The 24474-nt window shown below is 43.7% G+C and overlaps 11 non-coding genes across 11 annotated transcripts; all 11 read right to left on the bottom strand.

Annotated features, from left to right (window-relative positions):
* Window positions 1-62: 62 nt before the first annotated feature.
* On the bottom strand, window positions 63-253 carry LOC141203549 (U2 spliceosomal RNA). Its single transcript, XR_012274587.1, has one exon. It is a non-coding gene; the product is annotated as a U2 spliceosomal RNA (small nuclear RNA).
* Window positions 254-1368: 1115 nt separating this feature from the next.
* On the bottom strand, window positions 1369-1559 carry LOC141203547 (U2 spliceosomal RNA). The gene has a single exon (XR_012274585.1). It is a non-coding gene; the product is annotated as a U2 spliceosomal RNA (small nuclear RNA).
* Window positions 1560-2674: 1115 nt separating this feature from the next.
* Window positions 2675-2865, bottom strand: LOC141203546 (U2 spliceosomal RNA). The gene has a single exon (XR_012274584.1). It is a non-coding gene; the product is annotated as a U2 spliceosomal RNA (small nuclear RNA).
* Window positions 2866-3980: 1115 nt separating this feature from the next.
* On the bottom strand, window positions 3981-4176 carry LOC141203270 (U2 spliceosomal RNA). The gene has a single exon (XR_012274386.1). It is a non-coding gene; the product is annotated as a U2 spliceosomal RNA (small nuclear RNA).
* Window positions 4177-10369: 6193 nt separating this feature from the next.
* Window positions 10370-10560, bottom strand: LOC141203784 (U2 spliceosomal RNA). Its single transcript, XR_012274810.1, has one exon. It is a non-coding gene; the product is annotated as a U2 spliceosomal RNA (small nuclear RNA).
* A 1115-nt stretch (window positions 10561-11675) lies between these two features.
* On the bottom strand, window positions 11676-11867 carry LOC141203271 (U2 spliceosomal RNA). The gene has a single exon (XR_012274387.1). It is a non-coding gene; the product is annotated as a U2 spliceosomal RNA (small nuclear RNA).
* A 6155-nt stretch (window positions 11868-18022) lies between these two features.
* LOC141203545 (U2 spliceosomal RNA) lies at window positions 18023-18213 on the bottom strand. The gene has a single exon (XR_012274583.1). It is a non-coding gene; the product is annotated as a U2 spliceosomal RNA (small nuclear RNA).
* A 1115-nt stretch (window positions 18214-19328) lies between these two features.
* LOC141203544 (U2 spliceosomal RNA) lies at window positions 19329-19519 on the bottom strand. Its single transcript, XR_012274582.1, has one exon. It is a non-coding gene; the product is annotated as a U2 spliceosomal RNA (small nuclear RNA).
* A 1115-nt stretch (window positions 19520-20634) lies between these two features.
* On the bottom strand, window positions 20635-20825 carry LOC141203542 (U2 spliceosomal RNA). The gene has a single exon (XR_012274581.1). It is a non-coding gene; the product is annotated as a U2 spliceosomal RNA (small nuclear RNA).
* Window positions 20826-21940: 1115 nt separating this feature from the next.
* On the bottom strand, window positions 21941-22131 carry LOC141203541 (U2 spliceosomal RNA). The gene has a single exon (XR_012274580.1). It is a non-coding gene; the product is annotated as a U2 spliceosomal RNA (small nuclear RNA).
* Window positions 22132-23246: 1115 nt separating this feature from the next.
* LOC141203540 (U2 spliceosomal RNA) lies at window positions 23247-23437 on the bottom strand. Its single transcript, XR_012274579.1, has one exon. It is a non-coding gene; the product is annotated as a U2 spliceosomal RNA (small nuclear RNA).
* Between the last annotated feature and the right edge of the window lie 1037 nt (window positions 23438-24474).

The following is a 24474-nucleotide window of genomic DNA, read 5'->3' as shown; positions in this document are numbered from 1 at the left end:
CAAGCAAAATGAACAAAAAACATTGAATTCAATTCTTTCTGATTTTAGAAACTGCATTAAAGAAGGGGTGCACCGGTCCTGGAGATACTGCAATACCAGGTCAATGCGTGGAGTGGACAGAGCAAGCTCTTTTTCCATCTCCCTGTTCTAAAAATCCATTTAATATATGGTCCCCAGATAGGGGACGTATCAGATATTAAACTGATAAGAACAGATACTACACTTGATCTTAGCCAAAAGGCCGAGAAGCGATAACCAGAATTGGTTTCAAACTACGGAGCCACCCAAGGATCCTGAAAAGTCCATTTGTGGAGATGAGCTCCTGGACTCCCGTTAAGAAGACATGTTGTCAACCTCTAGATCCCTTACATGCCTGCACTTTTCGGCTTGCTGCTGCTGCAATCCACGCGTTTTAGATCTGCATAACTCCACCTCTTTAAACACAGCACCTTCACCCCCTGCTGTTCCCACCCGCCTCAACACCGTTGGAAGGGAGGAGAACCAATTAAGGCGGGGGGTGGGGTGGAACGAGCAGCTGTCTACCCTTAGCAGGAGGGCTCCTGATTACATACCTCTCCTGCTGCTGCTGCTGCTGGCTGTCCAGCAGCAGACTGAAGGTGGCTGCTGCTGTGCACAGGTATATAAAGGCTCAGAGCCTATTATGACACGCGCAGCCAGCGTTCCATTGCCACATTCCATCTACTGCAGGCAGGATACCTGGCTGGCTGAATGTCGCTGAGAAGCTCACAGAGACCGCCATAAGCAACAGTTTAACAGAATGCCACAGACTAATCAACCAAACTTTTTGGGTTGGGTTCTCTTTTATAGTCTGCAGGCATTAAATGAAAGAAGTCAGTGTTCCAGCAGAGGGAGACAACGTTTCAGAAAAGGCATTGTAGCAAACCAAAAAAGAAATTTTAAGCGCAGCAGAGTAACCAGCGCACATACCTGTTAGCTCAGGTGAGTTTAAAAGGCTGCTGTTGATAACAAGGGCATTTGCTAAATAGATGGTGTGTGTGCAACAATATACTGAAAGGTCAATTATATTGTGCAGCTTATCTCACCACCTGTAGTTATTTAGGTGAAAGCTCCAAAATGCTTGCCTAATATGTCTGTTTATCCAAAAGGAAGTAAAAAGGGAGAGCTAGAAAGATAGCATTGCATCACATTACATGGCAATGCAATGCACAGTTGCTGAAGTTGAACCAAAATGAGCTTGTAATCTGGCTTCTGCAACTTTGAACATGAAAAATCCAATGAGGAGAAGAAAAGCAAAGCCAAAGAGTCAATCCCAAAATCCGACAAACAAGCAAAATGAACAAAAAACATTGAATTCAATTCTTTCTGATTTTAGAAACTGCATTAAAGAAGGGGTGCACCGGTCCTGGAGATACTGCAATACCAGGTCAATGCGTGGAGTGGACAGAGCAAGCTCTTTTTCCATCTCCCTGTTCTAAAAATCCATTTAATATATGGTCCCCAGATAGGGGACGTATCAGATATTAAACTGATAAGAACAGATACTACACTTGATCTTAGCCAAAAGGCCGAGAAGCGATAACCAGAATTGGTTTCAAACTACGGAGCCACCCAAGGATCCTGAAAAGTCCATTTGTGGAGATGAGCTCCTGGACTCCCGTTAAGAAGACATGTTGTCAACCTCTAGATCCCTTACATGCCTGCACTTTTCGGCTTGCTGCTGCTGCAATCCACGCGTTTTAGATCTGCATAACTCCACCTCTTTAAACACAGCACCTTCACCCCCTGCTGTTCCCACCCGCCTCAACACCGTTGGAAGGGAGGAGAACCAATTAAGGCGGGGGGTGGGGTGGAACGAGCAGCTGTCTACCCTTAGCAGGAGGGCTCCTGATTACATACCTCTCCTGCTGCTGCTGCTGCTGGCTGTCCAGCAGCAGACTGAAGGTGGCTGCTGCTGTGCACAGGTATATAAAGGCTCAGAGCCTATTATGACACGCGCAGCCAGCGTTCCATTGCCACATTCCATCTACTGCAGGCAGGATACCTGGCTGGCTGAATGTCGCTGAGAAGCTCACAGAGACCGCCATAAGCAACAGTTTAACAGAATGCCACAGACTAATCAACCAAACTTTTTGGGTTGGGTTCTCTTTTATAGTCTGCAGGCATTAAATGAAAGAAGTCAGTGTTCCAGCAGAGGGAGACAACGTTTCAGAAAAGGCATTGTAGCAAACCAAAAAAGAAATTTTAAGCGCAGCAGAGTAACCAGCGCACATACCTGTTAGCTCAGGTGAGTTTAAAAGGCTGCTGTTGATAACAAGGGCATTTGCTAAATAGATGGTGTGTGTGCAACAATATACTGAAAGGTCAATTATATTGTGCAGCTTATCTCACCACCTGTAGTTATTTAGGTGAAAGCTCCAAAATGCTTGCCTAATATGTCTGTTTATCCAAAAGGAAGTAAAAAGGGAGAGCTAGAAAGATAGCATTGCATCACATTACATGGCAATGCAATGCACAGTTGCTGAAGTTGAACCAAAATGAGCTTGTAATCTGGCTTCTGCAACTTTGAACATGAAAAATCCAATGAGGAGAAGAAAAGCAAAGCCAAAGAGTCAATCCCAAAATCCGACAAACAAGCAAAATGAACAAAAAACATTGAATTCAATTCTTTCTGATTTTAGAAACTGCATTAAAGAAGGGGTGCACCGGTCCTGGAGATACTGCAATACCAGGTCAATGCGTGGAGTGGACAGAGCAAGCTCTTTTTCCATCTCCCTGTTCTAAAAATCCATTTAATATATGGTCCCCAGATAGGGGACGTATCAGATATTAAACTGATAAGAACAGATACTACACTTGATCTTAGCCAAAAGGCCGAGAAGCGATAACCAGAATTGGTTTCAAACTACGGAGCCACCCAAGGATCCTGAAAAGTCCATTTGTGGAGATGAGCTCCTGGACTCCCGTTAAGAAGACATGTTGTCAACCTCTAGATCCCTTACATGCCTGCACTTTTCGGCTTGCTGCTGCTGCAATCCACGCGTTTTAGATCTGCATAACTCCACCTCTTTAAACACAGCACCTTCACCCCCTGCTGTTCCCACCCGCCTCAACACCGTTGGAAGGGAGGAGAACCAATTAAGGCGGGGGGTGGGGTGGAACGAGCAGCTGTCTACCCTTAGCAGGAGGGCTCCTGATTACATACCTCTCCTGCTGCTGCTGCTGCTGGCTGTCCAGCAGCAGACTGAAGGTGGCTGCTGCTGTGCACAGGTATATAAAGGCTCAGAGCCTATTATGACACGCGCAGCCAGCGTTCCATTGCCACATTCCATCTACTGCAGGCAGGATACCTGGCTGGCTGAATGTCGCTGAGAAGCTCACAGAGACCGCCATAAGCAACAGTTTAACAGAATGCCACAGACTAATCAACCAAACTTTTTGGGTTGGGTTCTCTTTTATAGTCTGCAGGCATTAAATGAAAGAAGTCAGTGTTCCAGCAGAGGGAGACAACGTTTCAGAAAAGGCATTGTAGCAAACCAAAAAAGAAATTTTAAGCGCAGCAGAGTAACCAGCGCACATACCTGTTAGCTCAGGTGAGTTTAAAAGGCTGCTGTTGATAACAAGGGCATTTGCTAAATAGATGGTGTGTGTGCAACAATATACTGAAAGGTCAATTATATTGTGCAGCTTATCTCACCACCTGTAGTTATTTAGGTGAAAGCTCCAAAATGCTTGCCTAATATGTCTGTTTATCCAAAAGGAAGTAAAAAGGGAGAGCTAGAAAGATAGCATTGCATCACATTACATGGCAATGCAATGCACAGTTGCTGAAGTTGAACCAAAATGAGCTTGTAATCTGGCTTCTGCAACTTTGAACATGAAAAATCCAATGAGGAGAAGAAAAGCAAAGCCAAAGAGTCCATCCCAAAATCCGACAAACAAGCAAAATGAACAAAAAACATTGAATTCAATTCTTTCTGATTTTAGAAACTGCATTAAAGAAGGGGTGCACCGGTCCTGGAGATACTGCAATACCAGGTCAATGCGTGGAGTGGACAGAGCAAGCTCTTTTTCCATCTCCCTGTTCTAAAAATCCATTTAATATATGGTCCCCAGATAGGGGACGTATCAGATATTAAACTGATAAGAACAGATTTTTTTTTTTTTTTTTTTTTTTTTTTTTTTTCCAAATCAGATAGGCCGGAGCATAAGCTCAATCAAATCGACTTACAAAAGCCTTTCATTGACACTTAGCCTTTCATCACACTTGGTATATAATCAAAAATAAAACCAAACCTTATCATCAGGTACATTATACACTACTAATTAAACTTTACCAAAAACCTCCACTTTTTAAACTTCCAGATCCCTTCAGCATCTATAATACTTCCACGTTCCTGATCCCAGAGGTATATTACATACATACGTGACAGAATCAATCTCAAACATTCATTAACTGACATTTTCTTCCTTTTAAAAACTAACAAATTCCTCGCATCCCACAAACTTTCAATTACACACACCACCAACAACCATAAAATCCTATCCTTAATTCTACTACATGCACCCATCCCAAACATAGCAAGTTTCCAATTTACATACTTTACACCCACCAATTCCTTGCAAAGTCCCCCTATACCCTTCCATACATCATATGCAAAATCACAATCCCATACCATATGTCTAACATGCTCTCTCAAACCACATCCATCCCTCGGGCATACCTCAGATTTAACTAAATCCTTCTTCTTTTGCACATCTCTAACAGGCAAAATGTCATGCAATATCATCCAAGCGATATCTCTCTGTCTGTTAGTCACACCATCTATACTTAATTTTCTCCACATCTCGGTTACTTCCTCCCCTCTCAACCCATTGATATTACATACCACCTCACGCTCACGCACCATCCTAATGACTTTCTTCTTTTGCCTAAAATCACTCATGTTAACGGACAACAAATCATACTTCCTTACAAATTTCTCAACACAACCATACCATACAGGACACTTAAAAGCAACAGGCACTCTAGCATCCCTTTTGACCCACTTTAAGCCATAAAGCATCCATCCAGCCGAATACTTCATCATATAAGCACACTTATTACTTTTCCCTAGAACCACCACCACCATTTTCACGTAACCAATCCCTAAAAAGAAATCAATATTTGGAAAATCCAAACCACCATTTACACATAACTTATAGACATATTCCCGTTTCAATTTCTCCATGCGACTTCCCCAAAGAAAATTAAAGATGAATTTCTCAGTTTTCCTAATTTTCTTAAAAGCAGCAGGATATACATTCGCAACAAACAACAAAATAGGCAAAATAACCGCCTTAATAATCAGAACTTTCCCAGTCAGAGTTAATTCTCTCATTCGCCAAAAATTCAACTTGCGCACCACTCTCACCCCACAATCTTCCCAACTCTCATTTCCTTTCAAATCATCATTAAACTTAATCCCAAGCACCTTTATTGCACCATCCTCACACCTCACACCATCCATCCGTACATTCCTCTCACCAAAACATTTAAAGGAACTCTTAGTCCAATTGACCTTAAAAGCTGAGACACTACAAAACAAACTTAATATCAACCTTGCCCTACTCATCGCAGCCATATTCCCACTCACAATCACTATATCATCCATGTAACCTAGAATTCTCACATCCTTTCCATTACTCCCAGGAATCATCACACCTCTCATAACCTTATCCTTCCTAACCATACACATCAACACTTCAATCACACTAATAAACAAAAAAGGGGACATAGGGCACCCCTGACGCACTCCTGATTTAATTCTCACTTTCTCACTCAACCACCCATTCACCAAAAATTCACTTGAAACATTACAATACAAACTCCTAACACAGTTTACAAAATTCCTGGAATAACCCATCTTAGACAAAACCTTAAACATAAAGTTATGTGACACACGGTCAAAAGCTTTTTCAAAATCAACCGAAAACAACAAACATTTCTGCTTACGACTCATACAATCCCCAATCACATCACGCAACAACACCAAATTTTCAGTCATACTTCTCCCAGGCACTGCACACACTTGATCTTCATCCACCACACCGCCAATCACTTCCCGCATCCGGCTAGCCAACAATTTACTAAACACCTTATAGTCTGCATTCAAAAGGGTGATTGGCCTCCAATTCCCCAAATCCTTTTTATCACCTTTCTTATGAACCAAAACCACCACCCCATCTCTCATAGATTCACTCAACATATTCTCCGTGAACATATACTGGCACACCTCCAATAAGTCATTTCCCATCGTGTCCCATTCCTTAACATATAACTCCACGGGCAGTCCATCCTTCCCAGGTGTTTTATTCTTACTCGCAGACATCACCACTTTTTTAACTTCATCCAACACAATTACATCATCCAATATTTCACGTTCATCCTCACCCAAACAACCTTCTAAACACCCCAAAGCATCAGTCAACATCCTATCATCAACCCATTTTTCCCCATACAACTCCTTATAAAACAACACCACCTCCTGCATCACATCCTTCCCACTCACACACACCCCATCACCATTCACCACCTCATCCATATCTACTTTCTTCCCAAAAACTTTTTTGAAAAAAAACCTTGTGCATTTCTCATTTTTCTCCAAATGTTCAATCTTAGAACGGTAAATAATTTCTTTCCCTTTACCCTCAATATATTTCTTAATCTCTTCTTTCACTTGACACATCAAAACATCCACATCCACTCCAATCATCCTTAACTTCCTCAGCCACTCCAGTCTAGAGCTTAAATCATTAAATTTTGCTCTATTCATTGCTGCTTTCCTCCTGCCCCTTTTTCTAAAGAAAAAAACAATCTCACTCTTCATCCAGTCCCACCACTCAAGCACATTCCTGAAATCACTTTTTTTATCCCTCCACCTAACATACATTCGCCTAAAATCACGCATGATCCTATTATCTTCCAGCAAACGCACATTAAGTTTCCACACGCCACCACCATATACAAAGGAAATCTTACCTTCTAGACGTGCCCTCAAACACACATGGTCAGAGAAGGGAACATCTTCCTGCTGGAAATTCCTACAAATAACATTTTGTGAAGAAAAGAAGATACGGTCTATTCTAGACTCTATGCCTCCCCTGTCGGCCTTATAGGTCGCAGGAGGTGGATTACCTAAAAAAACTTCCGCAGCATCCTGTAAGGAAAAATCCGCCACAAGACTCTTGAGTCTTTTACCTGTAACATCCATCTTATCCCCCTCCGTCACACAATTGAAATCTCCAACAAAAATTATTGGCATTTTGCCAGATAAAAAAAAAACATAATTTCTCAAAAATTTCCAGCCTCTCCCCTTTATCTATTGGTGCATACATATTTACCACCCTAACCCTCCACCCCCTACAATTTAACTCACATATTACACACCTCCCCGCCTCCACCACCATGTAACTTTCTATCTTAACACTATAACCCTTCACCAAAACACCTACCCCACAATTTTTATTACATACAGAACCAGACCACACACTTTGACCTAAAGGCCATGCATTTTCACTTAAGGGATCGGAGATCCCACACTCCTGGACACAGTATACGTCCGCATCCAAGTTGCTCAAGTAGTCCAAAATTGCCACTCTTCTCGACTCAGATTTAATCAGCCGAACATTTAGCGACAAGATGCTGAGAGCAACTTGGGCACCCATCTATTAATTTGATGTGGCAGGTCACGACAACATGCCCACCTGTACATCATCCTAACCCTTCTGGGGGTAGGACGCTGGACGTGCAGATATCGTAGTTTGTGCCTTCCCCCAAAAAAGACACATCTTGGGGATCGGATGCAGTAGGGTACACCCGGGCTGGACTCACACTGCAGTCACTTAAAGGGGAAAAGGATGGTTCAGTTTTCTTCTTTTTCTTCACTGAAGCGCCTCCATCTTCATCTGAACTATAATCCCGCCGCTGGGGGTCAAAGTCCCCCTGACCTCCCTCCTCCTCAAGGTCAGAAACGACATCGCTCCAGGCCACATGCGGTGTTCTGGTCAGATCAGACTCCTCTTCCCCCTGCAATGTAACCATCATGTCTGGAATTTCAGCCTCCAGATCCTCCACCGGGGCCACTTCCATGCCTATACGATCATCAGTTATCGTCTCAGACTCACTGACATCTGAAGCCACAGACGCGGCCCTCTGCACCGGTGGCTCAGGTGCCAGCTCCATATTTCCTCTTACATTCACACGAACCAGTTCTGGAAAAGCAACCCGAGCCTCCTCCTCATCCAGGAAAGCCAGAGTAGATATCGGAGCAGTCGGAGTTGGAGCAGTCGGAGTTGTAGCTGTGGGTGCAGGAGATTCATTTCTTCTCCTTCCCCTTCCCGCTGCCCCCGCATATGAACCAGGATGGAATATACAGTCTCTGAAGGCATGCCCCTTCTCTCCGCAGAGGTTACAGACTATTTCATTTTTGCAATTATTGGAAGAATGACCCACCTCATTGCACTTCCTGCAAATAATCTGTCTGATGTCGCATGCTTCCTGAGTATGGCCATACCTCCTACAATGACGACAAAACCTGGGCGCATTGGGGAAGAACAGGTAACCCCGCTCACTCCCAATGGAAAAATTTGATGGAGGATAATGTATACCCCCTGGTTCATCAGGACTTTCCCGGAACTTGACCATGAAACGATATTTACCGGTCCATAGTTCCTCCTCATTCATGACTTTTACTGCCACCTTGGTAATATAGCAGTGCCTATTTAGAAAGGCATAAATCAAAGCCAAGTCCACATGTGGGTTGTACATGAAAACAGTCAGAGGTACCTCTTTGGAGCAATACAAGATGACAAAAGTCAGCCCATCCAAATATTGATTGTCCAGATTCTTTTTCAAACAATCATAGAAATTGTTGCAAACAGCCATAGAAGTAAATACAAGATTATACTTGCTTTTGAATTGCTGGAGGCACAAGATTTCTTCCTTCTTCAATTCAAGGAGTCCAAACAAAATCTCCTTCACCACGAAGCTGAGGGTAAAGATTCCTTCTTTGCCTTCTTCCACATCAATCTGGATTCCAAACTTCACTCGAGCCTCACCGGGCCCAGCGTATCGAATGCGTCCCATTATCGCTAGTCGTGTCTACTGGCCAACTCCTTATAGCAGCAAGTGGCTTAAGCCATAAAATGGCGATGCCACAGGGCCAAGAGTTAACGCACAGACAGCCAAATGACTAGACCCATTACAGATCTGAGCCAAAAGGCCGAGAAGCGATAACCAGAATTGGTTTCAAATTACGGAGCCACCCAAGGATCCTGAAAAGTTCATTTGTGGAGATGAGCTCCTGGACTCCCGTTAAGAAGACATGTTGTCAACCTCTAGATCCCTTACATGCCTGCACTTTTCGGCTTGCTGCTGCTGCAATCCACGCGTTTTAGATCTGCATAACTCCACCTCTTTAAACACAGCACCTTCACCCCCTGCTGTTCCCACCCGCCTCAACACCGTTGGAAGGGAGGAGAAGCAATTAAGGCGGGGGGTGGGGTGGAACGAGCAGCTGTCTACCCTTAGCAGGAGGGCTCCTGATTACATACCTCTCCTGCTGCTGCTGCTGCTGGCTGTCCAGCAGCAGACTGAAGGTGGCTGCTGCTGTGCACAGGTATATAAAGGCTCAGAGCCTATTATGACACGCGCAGCCAGCGTTCCATTGCCACATTCCATCTACTGCAGGCAGGATACCTGGCTGGCTGAATGTCGCTGAGAAGCTCACAGAGACCGCCATAAGCAACAGTTTAACAGAATGCCACAGACTAATCAACCAAACTTTTTGGGTTGGGTTCTCTTTTATAGTCTGCAGGCATTAAATGAAAGAAGTCAGTGTTCCAGCAGAGGGAGACAACGTTTCAGAAAAGGCATTGTAGCAAACCAAAAAAGAAATTTTAAGCGCAGCAGAGTAACCAGCGCACATACCTGTTAGCTCAGGTGAGTTTAAAAGGCTGCTGTTGATAACAAGGGCATTTGCTAAATAGATGGTGTGTGTGCAACAATATACTGAAAGGTCAATTATATTGTGCAGCTTATCTCACCACCTGTAGTTATTTAGGTGAAAGCTCCAAAATGCTTGCCTAATATGTCTGTTTATCCAAAAGGAAGTAAAAAGGGAGAGCTAGAAAGATAGCATTGCATCACATTACATGGCAATGCAATGCACAGTTGCTGAAGTTGAACCAAAATGAGCTTGTAATCTGGCTTCTGCAACTTTGAACATGAAAAATCCAATGAGGAGAAGAAAAGCAAAGCCAAAGAGTCTATCCCAAAATCCGACAAACAAGCAAAATGAACAAAAAACATTGAATTCAATTCTTTCTGATTTTAGAAACTGCATTAAAGAAGGGGTGCACCGGTCCTGGAGATACTGCAATACCAGGTCAATGCGTGGAGTGGTCAGAGCAAGCTCTTTTTCCATCTCCCTGTTCTAAAAATCCATTTAATATATGGTCCCCAGATAGGGGACGTATCAGATATTAAACTGATAAGAACAGATACTACACTTGATCTTAGCCAAAAGGCCGAGAAGCGATAACCAGAATTGGTTTCAAACTACGGAGCCACCCAAGGATCCTGAAAAGTCCATTTGTGGAGATGAGCTCCTGGACTCCCGTTAAGAAGACATGTTGTCAACCTCTAGATCCCTTACATGCCTGCACTTTTCGGCTTGCTGCTGCTGCAATCCACGCGTTTTAGATCTGCATAACTCCACCTCTTTAAACACAGCACCTTCACCCCCTGCTGTTCCCACCCGCCTCAACACCGTTGGAAGGGAGGAGAACCAATTAAGGCGGGGGGTGGGGTGGAACGAGCAGCTGTCTACCCTTAGCAGGAGGGCTCCTGATTACATACCTCTCCTGCTGCTGCTGCTGCTGGCTGTCCAGCAGCAGACTGAAGGTGGCTGCTGCTGTGCACAGGTATATAAAGGCTCAGAGCCTATTATGACACGCGCAGCCAGCGTTCCATTGCCACATTCCATCTACTGCAGGCAGGATACCTGGCTGGCTGAATGTCGCTGAGAAGCTCACAGAGACCGCCATAAGCAACAATTTAACAGAATGCCACAGACTAATCAACCAAACTTTTTGGGTTGGGTTCTCTTTTATAGTCTGCAGGCATTAAATGAAAGAAGTCAGTGTTCCAGCAGAGGGAGACAACGTTTCAGAAAAGGCATTGTAGCAAACCAAAAAAGAAATTTTAAGCGCAGCAGAGTAACCAGCGCACATACCTGTTAGCTCAGGTGAGTTTAAAAGGCTGCTGTTGATAACAAGGGCATTTGCTAAATAGATGGTGTGTGTGCAACAATATACTGAAAGGTCAATTATATTGTGCAGCTTATCTCACCACCTGTAGTTATTTAGGTGAAAGCTCCAAAATGCTTGCCTAATATGTCTGTTTATCCAAAAGGAAGTAAAAAGGGAGAGCTAGAAAGATAGCATTGCATCACATTACATGGCAATGCAATGCACAGTTGCTGAAGTTGAACCAAAATGAGCTTGTAATCTGGCTTCTGCAACTTTGAACATGAAAAATCCAATGAGGAGAAGAAAAGCAAAGCCAAAGAGTCCATCCCAAAATCCGACAAACAAGCAAAATGAACAAAAAACATTGAATTCAATTCTTTCTGATTTTAGAAACTGCATTAAAGAAGGGGTGCACCGGTCCTGGAGATACTGCAATACCAGGTCAATGCGTGGAGTGGACAGAGCAAGCTCTTTTTCCATCTCCCTGTTCTAAAAATCCATTTAATATATGGTCCCCAGATAGGGGACGTATCAGATATTAAACTGATAAGAACAGATTTTTTTTTTTTTTTTTTTTTCTCCTCAGACGAGGAAATTCCACAGTCTATGGAAACCAGACAAAGGAAAATTCCATCAAAACAGCTGCGTCAAATCCAATACGCAATTTGCTGTCCCCATCATCATCGGAAATATTTATTTCATATTTCAAAACAACAATAACAAAAATCAAGAGGTACTAACAATATATCTCCACTTTTTAACTTTCCATATTCCCTCCGCATCCACTTCCCCTCTCCTCTTTTTGTCCCATAGGAAACACACATACATCTTCCCCAAAATCACCTTCACACTATCCTTTACAGCAATTTCCTTCCTTTTAAACACATACACATTCCTCACATCCCATAACACTTCCTTTATACACGCAAGCATCAACCACAAGACTCTTTCCTTCGTCCCATCACATATTCCCAAACCAAACATAAACAACTCAAAAGACAACAAATTCACACCACACAATTCTTTACACAAAGGCCCCATTCTCCCAATCACATCTCTAGCATACTGGCAATTCCAAAAAACATGCAACACACTTTCCCTTCCACCACAGCCATTTCTTGGACACATTTCACTCCTCACCAAACCTCTATTCCTCTGAAATTCTCTCACAGGTAATACTCCATGTAAAGACTGCCACACAACTTCACTCTGTTTGTTGGTCATACCACTCATCCGCACTTTCTTCCAAACCTTCTGCACATCACCACCCCTAACCATATTTATTCCACATTCTACCTCTCTACATTCAATCATCCTATACACAGCCTTCTTATTCTCCAGCAATCTCACATCTGCATCACACAGTTCATACCTCACCAAAAACTTATAAACCCACACATACCATACAGGCACCTCAAAAGCAATCGGACATCGCAAATCCCTTTCTTGCCACTTTAAACGAAACAAATACGCTCCAAATAAATACCTACACATAGATGAAAACTTTCCATCCGCCCTAATCACTTTCAAAACAAACACAACGATATTCACACCAAAAAACACGTCCAAATTCGGAAAACCCAAACCACCTTTTTCCACTCTTTTAACCAAAATTTCTCTCCTAGCTCTCTCCATTTTCGAGTTCCACAAAAAACCAAATAAAATTCTATTCAAGCTTCTCATACACATATATCCTGGTGGAAATACTACCGCAATATATAAAAATATTGGCAACACCACACTCTTAACAATTAAAATCTTCCCAAAAAAGGATAAACTCCTCAATTTCCAAAAATTCAACTTCTGCTCAACTTTTCCTTTCGCATCATCCCAACTTTCTTTCCCATCCAAACTCTCTGAAAACTTCACACCCAAAACTTTAATAGGTCCATTCACTACATTCACACCTACATCCCTACTTAAACTTCCGCCTCCAAAACCCTTACACTCACTCTTTTCCCAATTCACTTTAAACGCAGATGCACCACAAAAAATAGACACTAACAACTTCACCCGCCTCACCGAACATTCAGAATCACATAATACACACACGTCATCCATATAACCACTCACCTTCCATTCTTTTCCTCCACCTCCCGGCACTTGCACACCACGAATTACCTTATCTTTCCTCAGCATACACAACAATGGCTCAATTGCACAAATAAATGCTACAGGGGACAAAGGACACCCCTGTCGCACACCCGAAAACACATTCACTTTCCTACCCACATACCCATTCATTAAAACACAGCTATAAACACCCGCATACAAACTTCTCACTCGCCCAACAAAATCAGCCGGAAAACCCATTTTTAACAACACTCTGAACAAAAAACCATGCGACAACCTATCATAAGCCTTTTCAAAATCCAAACTTAACAAAAATACACTCTTCTTACGACCCATGCAATCCCATAGACAATCTCTTAACATACACACACACTCATGAATCCGCCTCCCAGGTACCGCACAACACTGCTCATCCCCAATCACACTCTCTATCACATCACGCATCCTATTAGCCATAAGTTTTGCATAGATTTTATAATCACAATTAAGTAACGTTATTGGCCTCCAATTCCTCAGACTTTTCAAATCCCCTTTCTTAGGAATTAACACAACCAAACCTGCACGCATACTCTCAGTCACCTCCATGTTTCCCCACATATACTTACATACATCCACAAAGTCCTTACCAATCACACCCCACATCACACGATAAAATTCTACTGGGAGGCCATCCTCCCCCGGCGTCTTATTCAAAGCCATACTACACATAACCTTCCATACCTCATCACCAGTCACCTCACCCATCACTCTCTCTCTTTCTGCTTCACTCAACTTACTCTCTAACACACTCAAAACATCATTCTCCAAACATTCATCCCTCTGTTTCACTGCATACAGATCCTCATAAAACTTAGCCACCTCTTCACACATATCCTCTCCACTCACCTCACTTCCATCTGCTCCATACACCACGCTCATACTCTGTTTCTTTCCAAAAACTTTTTTAAAGAAAAACCGAGAACATTTCTCATCCTGCTCCATCTTATCAATCTTTGCCCTAAACACTATGCTTCTCCCTCTCTCCAACAAAAACTCACTAATCTCCTTTTTTACCTCTAAAATATCCTCCTCCACCTCAACTCCTCCTTCCCTTAACTTATACAAAACGCTCAACCGTGCGTTCAGTTTAACAAAACTCTCTCTTTTAATTGCTGCATACTTGTATCCTAAATTTTTAAAGAACATTTTTGTTTGTTTCTTCACCCAGTCCCACCACTCACAAACATTCCTGAACTCATTTTTATGCTTACACCATTCTTCATACCGCCTTTCATACTCCTTTCTCACATCTTCATTCTCTAACAGTTTAACATTTAACTTCCACAATCCTCTCCCAAACACTCCATCAACTTTTATATCCAACTCACACAACATACACACATGATCTGAAAAAAGAACGTTTTCCTGCCTATAATTAACAGAAACCATATTTTTAGAAATAAAACAATAATCCAATCTGGATTGTACCCTACCACTCTCAGAAAAGAAAGTGTTCAACAAAGGATTCATGTTACACACGCGCTGCATATCACACAACCCAAAATCATTCACTAACTCCAATAATGCTTTCCCAGACACATCCACATTCACTCTCCCCACATCACAGTTCATATCACCCACAATTACCACAGGTATTCTTCCTGGAACAAAAAGCTTAATTTTTTCAAATAAATTTTTGCGCTCATTTTTTTCAACTGGCGCATAAACATTAATAACACAAAACTTTACATTCTTGTATACAAAATTAGCAAGGATACATCTCCCCACCTCAATAACCAAATAATCACTCAAAACAACCTCCCTTCCTTTAACCAAAATACCCACACCATCATTCTTATTACATGCACTCCCCGACCACACAGACGCTCCATAAGACCATTCATCCCCTTTCACACCATCCACTACCCCACATTCTTGTAAACAAAAAATAGATGCATTTTGCATAGCTAAAAACTCAAAAATAGCAGCTCTTCTTACTTTACTTTTAAACACTCTTACGTTTTGGGACACTATGGTAAATCCCATAATACTTCTACTCCTTCACCAATTACACAAAGAAATAGCCTTTGGCCTAAACCAAAGCTCACAAGAGGACAAAAAGAAAAAACATTTACAATATTATATGGTGACACTATCCAGCACCACCACTATCCTCCTCCGCCATCAGAACAGAACAGCTGGTTTCCGACCCGCTGGCTTCACCAGCCACACTCCTCATTCTGGCAGTTCTGATCTTCCTCTGAGGCTCACTAAAATCTGCATCATCACTGCCCCCACCATCCTCCCTACGACTCTTCTTTGCACCCCTATCATCCTCCGAAGAAAAATCTTCAATGTTTTCAGGACCCGAAGGGTGTTCAGGACTGTCGGGTTCCGAGATTTGCACTTCACATCCTGTTGCGTCCATTGCCTCTCCAAAAGTCATCATCTCAGGCAGCTCTGCTTCCACCACTTTCCTAGATATTCTCGCAGACACTGCCTTTTTCTCCACCTTTGCCACTTCCCTCCAGAACTCCTTTTCTTCCCTCCGCTTCTTCCTCATTTCTTCAGCAGAAGAAGAACATGGTCTCAGGGACACCTCCTCTGGCGCCGTAGAGGGAGAGGCTCTACCAGTTTCCCGCCTCCTTCCCTCTCTCTCCTCCCTCTCCAATCTTTCCAGCACTTTCAGTGCGCTTGCCATCTGCCTCCTCTCCAGCTCCTCCTCCTTCTGTTCTTTATCAGAACGTCTAGGTGCACTCATAGGACAGTCCTTATACATGTGATCACTACTCCCACAGACATCACAGGACTTGGCCTCTGGACACTGGTTGGCCATATGCCCCTCCTTTCTGCAATTTCGGCAACACTGCCCTTTAAGGCATGTTACCATGGTATGTCCGAAAGAAAAGCATCTACGGCAAAACATGGGCTGGCCTGGGTAAAAGAGGAAACCTCTATGGCCTGCAACGGAAAAATTTGATGGAGGGTGTCTAAAGCCCCCCACACTGTCAGGATCCCTTTTCAATTTCACACGGAATTTATACTGACAGTTAAAGATTCCTAGACAATTGACTTGCTTCACTCCCTTCCGCACATATTCACAGTAGTGAGAGAGGAAGCACTCCAGCAGCTCAGGGTCTGTAAAAGGGTTATAGACAGTCACAGTCACCTCCTTTTCTTGCAGACCAAACAAAGGTTCCCATCTAACTCCTTCCAAGCAGGGGTCACTAGAGTGACCACGGAGCCATTCAAAGACATTAAGGCAAACATCCTGGTCCATAAAGGTAACGTCATAATTACCTTGATGTGAAAATTCGTTGACACTGAAGATCTCAGAACGTGTTGCTCCAGCTTTGCCTTCAACGATGTCTTGGACAATGAAAACCACGTTGTTCTTGTTCTGGTCAGATGGATCCACGGACAAATGGATGGTGTTCTTCACAAAAGACATCTTGGATTCTGTCGGTATGGAATACCACAGGAAAAAGCAGAAAATCCGCCACAAAAGGGTCCGGATTCCTCCAGGAGACTCGCACCAATCAAGGTACAGTCATACGATCTTAGCCAAAAGGCCGAGAAGCGATAACCAGAATTGGTTTCAAACTACGGAGCCACCCAAGGATCCTGAAAAGTCCATTTGTGGAGATGAGCTCCTGGACTCCCGTTAAGAAGACATGTTGTCAACCTCTAGATCCCTTACATGCCTGCACTTTTCGGCTTGCTGCTGCTGCAATCCACGCGTTTTAGATCTGCATAACTCCACCTCTTTAAACACAGCACCTTCACCCCCTGCTGTTCCCACCCGCCTCAACACCGTTGGAAGGGAGGAGAACCAATTAAGGCGGGGGGTGGGGTGGAACGAGCAGCTGTCTACCCTTAGCAGGAGGGATCCTGATTACATACCTCTCCTGCTGCTGCTGCTGCTGGCTGTCCAGCAGCAGACTGAAGGTGGCTGCTGCTGTGCACAGGTATATAAAGGCTCAGAGCCTATTATGACACGCGCAGCCAGCGTTCCATTGCCACATTCCATCTACTGCAGGCAGGATACCTGGCTGGCTGAATGTCGCTGAGAAGCTCACAGAGACCGCCATAAGCAACAGTTTAACAGAATGCCACAGACTAATCAACCAAACTTTTTGAGTTGGGTTCTCTTTTATAGTCTGCAGGCATTAAATGAAAGAAGTCAGTGTTCCAGCAGAGGGAGACAACGTTTCAGAAAAGGCATTGTAGCAAACCAAAAAAGAAATTTTAAGCGCAGCAGAGTAACCAGCGCACATACCTGTTAGCTCAGGTGAGTTTAAAAGGCTGCTGTTGATAACAAGGGCATTTGCTAAATAGATGGTGTGTGTGCAACAATATACTGAAAGGTCAATTATATTGTGCAGCTTATCTCACCACCTGTAGTTATTTAGGTGAAAGCTCCAAAATGCTTGCCTAATATGTCTGTTTATCCAAAAGGAAGTAAAAAGGGAGAGCTAGAAAGATAGCATTGCATCACATTACATGGCAATGCAATGCACAGTTGCTGAAGTTGAACCAAAATGAGCTTGTAATCTGGCTTCTGCAACTTTGAACATGAAAAATCCAATGAGGAGAAGAAAAGCAAAGCCAAAGAGTCCATCCCAAAATCCGACAAACAAGCAAAATGAACAAAAAACATTGAATTCAATTCTTTCTGATTTTAGAAACTGCATTAAAGAAGGGGTGCACCGGTCCTGGAGATACTGCAATACCAGGTCAATGCGTGGAGTGGACAGAGCAAGCTCTTTTTCCATCTCCCTGTTCTAAAAATCCATTTAATATATGGTCCCCAGATAGGGGACGTATCAGATATTAAACTGATAAGAACAGATACTACACTTGATCTTAGCCAAAAGGCCGAGAAGCGATAACCAGAATTGGTTTCAAACTACGGAGCCACCCAAGGATCCTGAAAAGTCCATTTGTGGAGATGAGCTCCTGGACTCCCGTTAAGAAGACATGTTGTCAACCTCTAGATCCCTTACATGCCTGCACTTTTCAGCTTGCTGCTGCTGCAATCCACGCGTTTTAGATCTGCATAACTCCACCTCTTTAAACACAGCACCTTCACCCCCTGCTGTTCCCACCCGCCTCAACACCGTTGGAAGGGAGGAGAACCAATTAAGGCGGGGGGTGGGGTGGAACGAGCAGCTGTCTACCCTTAGCAGGAGGGCTCCTGATTACATACCTCTCCTGCTGCTGCTGCTGCTGGCTGTCCAGCAGCAGACTGAAGGTGGCTGCTGCTGTGCACAGGTATATAAAGGCTCAGAGCCTATTATGACACGCGCAGCCAGCGTTCCATTGCCACATTCCATCTACTGCAGGCAGGATACCTGGCTGGCTGAATGTCGCTGAGAAGCTCACAGAGACCGCCATAAGCAACAGTTTAACAGAATGCCACAGACTAATCAACCAAACTTTTTGGGTTGGGTTCTCTTTTATAGTCTGCAGGCATTAAATGAAAGAAGTCAGTGTTCCAGCAGAGGGAGACAACGTTTCAGAAAAGGCATTGTAGCAAACCAAAAAAGAAATTTTAAGCGCAGCAGAGTAACCAGCGCACATACCTGTTAGCTCAGGTGAGTTTAAAAGGCTGCTGTTGATAACAAGGGCATTTGCTAAATAGATGGTGTGTGTGCAACAATATACTGAAAGGTCAATTATATTGTGCAGCTTATCTCACCACCTGTAGTTATTTAGGTGAAAGCTCCAAAATGCTTGCCTAATATGTCTGTTTATCCAAAAGGAAGTAAAAAGAGAGATCTAGAAAGATAGCATTGCATCACATTACATGGCAATGCAATGCACAGTTGCTGAAGTTGAACCAAAATGAGCTTGTAATCTGGCTTCTGCAACTTTGAACATGAAAAATCCAATGAGGAGAAGAAAAGCAAAGCCAAAGAGTCCATCCCAAAATCCGACAAACAAGCAAAATGAACAAAAAACATTGAATTCAATTCTTTCTGATTTTAGAAACTGCATTAAAGAAGGGGTGCACCGGTCCTGGAGATACTGCAATACCAGGTCAATGCGTGGAGTGGACAGAGCAAGCTCTTTTTCCATCTCCCTGTTCTAAAAATCCATTTAATATATGGTCCCCAGATAGGGGACGTATCAGATATTAAACTGATAAGAACAGATACTACACTTGATCTTAGCCAAAAGGCCGAGAAGCGATAACCAGAATTGGTTTCAAACTACGGAGCCACCCAAGGATCCTGAAAAGTCCATTTGTGGAGATGAGCTCCTGGACTCCCGTTAAGAAGACATGTTGTCAACCTCTAGATCCCTTACATGCCTGCACTTTTCGGCTTGCTGCTGCTGCAATCCACGCGTTTTAGATCTGCATAACTCCACCTCTTTAAACACAGCACCTTCACCCCCTGCTGTTCCCACCCGCCTCAACACCGTTGGAAGGGAGGAGAACCAATTAAGGCGGGGGGTGGGGTGGAACGAGCAGCTGTCTACCCTTAGCAGGAGGGCTCCTGATTACATACCTCTCCTGCTGCTGCTGCTGCTGGCTGTCCAGCAGCAGACTGAAGGTGGCTGCTGCTGTGCACAGGTATATAAAGGCTCAGAGCCTATTATGACACGCGCAGCCAGCGTTCCATTGCCACATTCCATCTACTGCAGGCAGGATACCTGGCTGGCTGAATGTCGCTGAGAAGCTCACAGAGACCGCCATAAGCAACAGTTTAACAGAATGCCACAGACTAATCAACCAAACTTTTTGGGTTGGGTTCTCTTTTATAGTCTGCAGGCATTAAATGAAAGAAGTCAGTGTTCCAGCAGAGGGAGACAACGTTTCAGAAAAGGCATTGTAGCAAACCAAAAAAGAAATTTTAAGCGCAGCAGAGTAACCAGCGCACATACCTGTTAGCTCAGGTGAGTTTAAAAGGCTGCTGTTGATAACAAGGGCATTTGCTAAATAGATGGTGTGTGTGCAACAATATACTGAAAGGTCAATTATATTGTGCAGCTTATCTCACCACCTGTAGTTATTTAGGTGAAAGCTCCAAAATGCTTGCCTAATATGTCTGTTTATCCAAAAGGAAGTAAAAAGGGAGAGCTAGAAAGATAGCATTGCATCACATTACATGGCAATGCAATGCACAGTTGCTGAAGTTGAACCAAAATGAGCTTGTAATCTGGCTTCTGCAACTTTGAACATGAAAAATCCAATGAGGAGAAGAAAAGCAAAGCCAAAGAGTCCATCCCAAAATCCGACAAACAAGCAAAATGAACAAAAAACATTGAATTCAATTCTTTCTGATTTTAGAAACTGCATTAAAGAAGGGGTGCACCGGTCCTGGAGATACTGCAATACCAGGTCAATGCGTGGAGTGGACAGAGCAAGCTCTTTTTCCATCTCCCTGTTCTAAAAATCCATTTAATATATGGTCCCCAGATAGGGGACGTATCAGATATTAAACTGATAAGAACAGATACTACACTTGATCTTAGCCAAAAGGCCGAGAAGCGATAACCAGAATTGGTTTCAAACTACGGAGCCACCCAAGGATCCTGAAAAGTCCATTTGTGGAGATGAGCTCCTGGACTCCCGTTAAGAAGACATGTTGTCAACCTCTAGATCCCTTACATGCCTGCACTTTTCGGCTTGCTGCTGCTGCAATCCACGCGTTTTAGATCTGCATAACTCCACCTCTTTAAACACAGCACCTTCACCCCCTGCTGTTCCCACCCGCCTCAACACCGTTGGAAGGGAGGAGAACCAATTAAGGCGGGGGGTGGGGTGGAACGAGCAGCTGTCTACCCTTAGCAGGAGGGCTCCTGATTACATACCTCTCCTGCTGCTGCTGCTGCTGGCTGTCCAGCAGCAGACTGAAGGTGGCTGCTGCTGTGCACAGGTATATAAAGGCTCAGAGCCTATTATGACACGCGCAGCCAGCGTTCCATTGCCACATTCCATCTACTGCAGGCAGGATACCTGGCTGGCTGAATGTCGCTGAGAAGCTCACAGAGACCGCCATAAGCAACAGTTTAACAGAATGCCACAGACTAATCAACCAAACTTTTTGGGTTGGGTTCTCTTTTATAGTCTGCAGGCATTAAATGAAAGAAGTGAGTGTTCCAGCAGAAGGAGACAACGTTTCAGAAAAGGCATTGTAGCAAACCAAAAAAGAAATTTTAAGCGCAGCAGAGTAAGCAGCGCACATACCTGTTAGCTCAGGTGAGTTTAAAAGGCTGCTGTTGATAACAAGGGCATTTGCTAAATAGATGGTGTGTGTGCAACAATATACTGAAAGGTCAATTATATTGTGCAGCTTATCTCACCACCTGTAGTTATTTAGGTGAAAGCTCCAAAATGCTTGCCTAATATGTCTGTTTATCCAAAAGGAAGTAAAAAGGGAGAGCTAGAAAGATAGCATTGCATCACATTACATGGCAATGCAATGCACAGTTGCTGAAGTTGAACCAAAATGAGCTTGTAATCTGGCTTCTGCAACTTTGAACATGAAAAATCCAATGAGGAGAAGAAAAGCAAAGCCAAAGAGTCCATCCCAAAATCCGACAAACAAGCAAAATGAACAAAAAACATTGAATTCAATTCTTTCTGATTTTAGAAACTGCATTAAAGAAGGGGTGCACCGGTCCTGGAGATACTGCAATACCAGGTCAATGCGTGGAGTGGACAGAGCAAGCTCTTTTTCCATCTCCCTGTTCTAAAAATCCATTTAATATATGGTCCCCAGATAGGGGACGTATCAGATATTAAACTGATAAGAACAGATACTACACTTGATCTTAGCCAAAAGGCCGAGAAGCGATAACCAGAATTGGTTTCAAACTACGGAGCCACCCAAGGATCCTGAAAAGTCCATTTGTGGAGATGAGCTCCTGGACTACCGTTAAGAAGACATGTTGTCAACCTCTAGATCCCTTACATGCCTGCACTTTTCGGCTTGCTGCTGCTGCAATCCACGCGTTTTAGATCTGCATAACTCCACCTCTTTAAACACAGCACCTTCACCCCCTGCTGTTCCCACCTGCCTCAACACCGTTGGAAGGGAGGAGAACCAATTAAGGCGGGGGGTGGGGTGGAACGAGCAGCTGTCTACCCTTAGCAGGAGGGCTCCTGATTACATACCTCTCCTGCTGCTGCTGCTGCTGGCTGTCCAGCAGCAGACTGAAGGTGGCTGCTGCTGTGCACAGGTATATAAAGGCTCAGAGCCTATTATGACACGCGCAGCCAGCGTTCCATTGCCACATTCCATCTACTGCAGGCAGGATACCTGGCTGGCTGAATGTCACTGAGAAGCTCACAGAGACCGCCATAAGCAACAGTTTAACAGAATGCCACAGACTAATCAACCAAACTTTTTGGGTTGGGTTCTCTTTTATAGTCTGCAGGCATTAAATGAAAGAAGTCAGTGTTCCAGCAGAGGGAGACAACGTTTCAGAAAAGGCATTGTAGCAAACCAAAAAAGAAATTTTAAGCGCAGCAGAGTAACCAGCGCACATACCTGTTAGCTCAGGTGAGTTTAAAAGGCTGCTGTTGATAACAAGGGCATTTGCTAAATAGATGGTGTGTGTGCAACAATATACTGAAAGGTCAATTATATTGTGCAGCTTATCTCACCACCTGTAGTTATTTAGGTGAAAGCTCCAAAATGCTTGCCTAATATGTCTGTTTATCCAAAAGGAAGTAAAAAGGGAGAGCTAGAAAGACAGCATTGCATCACATTACATGGCAATGCAATGCACAGTTGCTGAAGTTGAACCAAAATGAGCTTGTAATCTGGCTTCTGCAACTTTGAACATGAAAAATCCAATGAGGAGAAGAAAAGCAAAGCCAAAGAGTCCATCCCAAAATCCGACAAACAAGCAACATGAACAAAAAACATTGAATTCAATTCTTTCTGATTTTAGAAACTGCATTAAAGAAGGGGTGCACCGGTCCTGGAGATACTGCAATACCAGGTCAATGCGTGGAGTGGACAGAGCAAGCTCTTTTTCCATCTCCCTGTTCTAAAAATCCATTTAATATATGGTCCCCAGATAGGGGACGTATCAGATATTAAACTGATAAGAACAGATACTACACTTGATCTTAGCCAAAAGGCCGAGAAGCGATAACCAGAATTGGTTTCAAACTACGGAGCCACCCAAGGATCCTGAAAAGTCCATTTGTGGAGATGAGCTCCTGGACTCCCGTTAAGAAGACATGTTGTCAACCTCTAGATCCCTTACATGCCTGCACTTTTCGGCTTGCTGCTGCTGCAATCCACGCGTTTTAGATCTGCATAACTCCACCTCTTTAAACACAGCACCTTCACCCCCTGCTGTTCCCACCCGCCTCAACACCGTTGGAAGGGAGGAGAACCAATTAAGGCGGGGGGTGGGGTGGAACGAGCAGCTGTCTACCCTTAGCAGGAGGGCTCCTGATTACATACCTCTCCTGCTGCTGCTGCTGCTGGCTGTCCAGCAGCAGACTGAAGGTGGCTGCTGCTGTGCACAGGTATATAAAGGCTCAGAGCCTATTATGACACGCGCAGCCAGCGTTCCATTGCCACATTCCATCTACTGCAGGCAGGATACCTGGCTGGCTGAATGTCGCTGAGAAGCTCACAGAGACCGCCATAAGCAACAGTTTAACAGAATGCCACAGACTAATCAACCAAACTTTTTGGGTTGGGTTCTCTTTTATAGTCTGCAGGCATTAAATGAAAGAAGTCAGTGTTCCAGCAGAGGGAGACAACGTTTCAGAAAAGGCATTGTAGCAAACCAAAAAAGAAATTTTAAGCGCAGCAGAGTAACCAGCGCACATACCTGTTAGCTCAGGTGAGTTTAAAAGGCTGCTGTTGATAACAAGGGCATTTGCTAAATAGATGGTGTGTGTGCAACAATATACTGAAAGGTCAATTATATTGTGCAGCTTATCTCACCACCTGTAGTTATTTAGGTGAAAGCTCCAAAATGCTTGCCTAATATGTCTGTTTATCCAAAAGGAAGTAAAAAGGGAGAGCTAGAAAGATAGCATTGCATCACATTACATGGCAATGCAATGCACAGTTGCTGAAGTTGAACCAAAATGAGCTTGTAATCTGGCTTCTGCAACTTTGAACATGAAAAATCCAATGAGGAGAAGAAAAGCAAAGCCAAAGAGTCCAT

This window comes from Phyllobates terribilis, unplaced genomic scaffold, assembly GCF_046119375.1.
Source record: "Phyllobates terribilis strain yellow unplaced genomic scaffold, ASM4611937v1 Scaffold_124__1_contigs__length_5142088, whole genome shotgun sequence".
In the NCBI taxonomy this organism is placed as follows: Eukaryota; Metazoa; Chordata; class Amphibia; order Anura; family Dendrobatidae; genus Phyllobates; species Phyllobates terribilis.
Note: the sequence above shows the minus strand (reverse complement) of the source record. Positions and strands in the feature narration are given on the sequence as shown.